The sequence below is a fragment of the Labeo rohita genome, unplaced genomic scaffold (genome assembly GCF_022985175.1).
Source record: "Labeo rohita strain BAU-BD-2019 unplaced genomic scaffold, IGBB_LRoh.1.0 scaffold_742, whole genome shotgun sequence".
In the NCBI taxonomy this organism is placed as follows: Eukaryota; Metazoa; Chordata; class Actinopteri; order Cypriniformes; family Cyprinidae; genus Labeo; species Labeo rohita.
Window position 1 is genome coordinate 15911 of NW_026129681.1, and position 3837 is coordinate 19747.

The window sequence follows — 3837 nt, forward strand, 5'->3', positions numbered from 1 at the left end:
ATGATCTTTAGTTAATATCCTAATGATTTTTGACATAAAGGGAAATCGATAATTTTGACCCGTTGGCTATGTGACACTTCACCATGAGGCATGTATTATAAACATTATATATATTTCTTTTTAAAATGCTTCAGGCGCTAGATGTCACAGTCACAGTTTCCTGTGTGATGAAAAATAAAAAACTTTTCTAGACCCGCAAGTCAGTAAGACCAAGAGAAGATGAGGAGTTGTGAAATCGAATGGAAAGGTATAAATAAGGTGAGACAGAAGCAAAATTTACCAACAATTTACCATAGTTTGATCTGACATTGTGTACTGATTTTAATGGTTTATAATAAAAATTTGCACACTCATGGATGACAGTTGTAACAGAGAGAATGAGAGAGGCGTGCGGATCCATCTGCAAGCTTTTATTGAACTGCTCATTTAAACAGGCAAGGGTCAGACACCAGCAAACAGATATAAACAGGGCAAGACAAAAGAGTAATCCAAAGACAGGCATGGGTCGATCGTCTGCGAACGCAATCCAGGGGACGAAGTAAACCGGTAATCCATAGGTGAGAAACAGACAGAATGCGGTAAACCAGGCAGGAATCAAGAATGACTAGACTAGGCTTCGTAAGTTGCTATAGCTTGGACAGAGATAAACGCAAACAATACTCGGCGATAAGAACAGGTAAGCCCATAGTTTATAAAGTGTGTGTGTGATTGGTTGCAGCTGTGCTTGTAAATCAGTGCAATGGATGTTGGGAAGTGTAGTCTGGAGTAACATGCAACAGTTTGTGTAGTGTGAGAGTCACGGACCGGATTCAAGACAACAGTATACTTTTGCCAGTAGAAAGAGCTCATCAAGAGCTTTCATTTGATATATCTCCATTTCACCCAAAATGTCACTTACACCCTTCTGGTTCTCACCCCTCGAAATTGATCTTTGCTGTACCTAAAAAAATTATTATACGTTTAAGCAGTATCGTGAACCTTTATCTTTGATATGTTTTAAAGAAGACCAGCAAAAAGCCAAAGAGAGAAGTGCAAAGAATTACATAAAACAAACAAGACACATTTCCTGACGCTTTTATGTTCTAGCAGTACAGTAATAGTGAATGGAAAATTAGAAGAACTAATGCTTCATGCAACCTAATGCATTATGTTGTGATACAAGTTGCTTTGTTTCACCATGAGGCCACATTAGGCCAGCTTTTATGTGATGAAGCGCTGAGAACGTGATGTGAGAGAAAAAGAAGGGGTTGTGAAAATTAAAATGATGCAAAGTGACAGATGTAACAACTTTCATGATAACTTTACTGAGCCTTCATGAAGTCGGATTCTCGAGCACCCAAATGTTTACACTTAAGTTTGAGTAATTACAAATAACGAATGTCTCTATAGGAGAAGTATTTTGACCCTATTTACACTTAATGCAACTTGACGGACTGAATTTCCCATTTCCTATCCATCCAAGACCAAGAATGAGTCTTGGTCTTGATCAGATAGCTATGCATTAAGCCGTTATCAAAGTCTAATATGTTCTGTATGTCTCCTTAATTGAAAACATGATGTTTAATAACCACATAACCACATAACATTGTCTTATAGCTGTAAATTACTGCCATACGGACATTCATTTGACAGATTTTGTTGCTGACAACAGAATACTTACTGATTGTAACACTGAAACATGCATTTTCTGAAATAATATGCTTTGTGAAAAGTGCTAAATAAACTTGAATTTAATTAAATGATAAAGCAACAGCTGTTTCTGGCAGCGTCAAGTGGATGTTGGCACCAAGAGGTTCACAACTGTTTAACCACAAGGTTATTGGTTTCACTGTATGATGTGGTAAAGTAAAGTTTTCAGATGCTTGTAATTTACCAGATTGCCTCTTTCTGACTAATGTGCTGTCTGCAAAATCAGTTTTAACTTGTTTGTCCATTACAATGCTGACAGGGATGAAGTATATTTTATATATATTATATATTATATATATTTTTTTTCAAAATGATTCAGTTGCTAGATGTCTGAAACAGTTTCCTGTGTGATGAAGAATAAAAAAACTGTTCTAGACCCACAAGTCAGTAAGATCAAGAGAAGAGGAGGAGTTGTGAAATTGAATGGAAAGGTATAAAAGAAGGTGAAACAGAAGCAAAACTTATTATGAGGACATAAAGACAACAAGCTGATGAGCTGCAATGGTAAGTCCTCTCCTTGAATGAACAGTCCTTGTATGTAAAATATATTACATATCATATGTTGTGGTTAATAATCATATTCTACTTCTTTCACAGTTTAAATCAGGATCAATTAGCCTTCTGTTGATGATGCTCCTTTTTGGGAGTGGAAACTTCTTAACTGTGAAGAAAGGTAACATTTATTTCATACTAAAATATGTTGAATTTTCAAAATTTTACCCATTACTTCAGGCCCATTCCTTAATGAGAACCTGATAATTAATGGTAAACCAGGTATTGTTAACAAAAAGCATGTGACCACATAGTTTGTGCGTATAGTTTATGTAAGTTTGTCATTTAGGGTTTGTTGCTGGCCGTACAAATGTCACTGAGTGGTGCGCTATGCCTACGTCGTGCAAAGTGTACGGCTTCACTGACTGGTATGAAGTGGGCAGTCACTGTGTCAAATATTTTAAAAGGCCTCGCAGCTTTAGTGCTGCTGAGGTAGGTTTTTTTTGTCATTGTAATGTAACAAAAAAATAAAGTAAATGAATCAATGTTATGTGTAGTCATTAAATTGTTCTTCCTTTTTCATATCCAGTTGAAGTGTAGGGCCACAGCCCCTGGTGCACACCTGGTGTCAGTGCATAGTAAAAGGCATAATGATTACTTGCTCTGCACTTTTAAAAAATTGGTGAAACAACCTGCGCTTCTGGCTTGGAGCCTTTGAATTATTTAAGGTAAAAAAAAGACAGAGGTGTGAAGAGGTTCATAGATAGGGAGAGCAAAGAGAAATTATTAAATTGTTATTTCCTGTTTTTCAATTACATGCACACACTATTTATTTTATCTTCTTTAAAATCTCATTCTCTCAGTCTGGTGTATTTCTTTGGACTGATGGATCCTTCTGGGATTTTCAAATTTGGACACGTGGTGAGCCCAACCACATGTACACTAGCACAGAGGAATGCGTGGAGATGAACTGGAAAGGTAAGAACAGACAAACACCAATGGGTTATAAGACTGTCACATTTCATTTTAACTTTTAAAATATTTGGTGAGACACACTGCAGAAGTTAGAATAATCTCTTTCATCCATTGACATTTTCAGAGATTGGCAAATGGAATGATGCTGCTTGTCATGTTAAGAAAAGTTACATATGTGCCTTCAAGTGGGATACCATCTTGCAACCAGGCTCTGAGAAGATGGAGTAGTTTAAGCTGGGTATATAACACTTTCTGAATAAAATGATTTTCTGTGCAACAGCAAAAAAAAAAAAAAAAAAACAATTCTTTAAATAGTTTGAAAATGATAATAAAGAACATTTGCAATCAAAATTATCAGTTGATTTTATTTTTCTATTGTTTGTCTGATTATGCCTGACTGATTGTGACTATAAATATTAAGGAGTGCAGATGTCTGAAATGGAAACCACCCTGGTAACGCAGGTACATCTTGGAGACGTCTATGTGACGTCTGCATTTACATCTGCAAGACGTATTTTTTAGATTGTTTGCTAATCTGCAATACGTCTATAGGACGTTTCTTATCAGATGTGTCAAGGGAAGAGCAAAACGACAGACACAGTGGGCGTGACGTCAGGCCTCGGAGAGGCTTATTAAACAATATAAACAAAAGTGTCCAAAAGGGGGAATAAAAGTGACCAA

General features: G+C 36.4%; 1 pseudogene; it reads left to right on the forward strand.

Moving 5' to 3' along the window:
- The first annotated feature begins 2077 nt into the window (after positions 1-2077).
- Positions 2078-3507, forward strand: LOC127161802 (lectin-like; annotated as a pseudogene).
- The last annotated feature ends 330 nt before the right edge of the window (positions 3508-3837 follow it).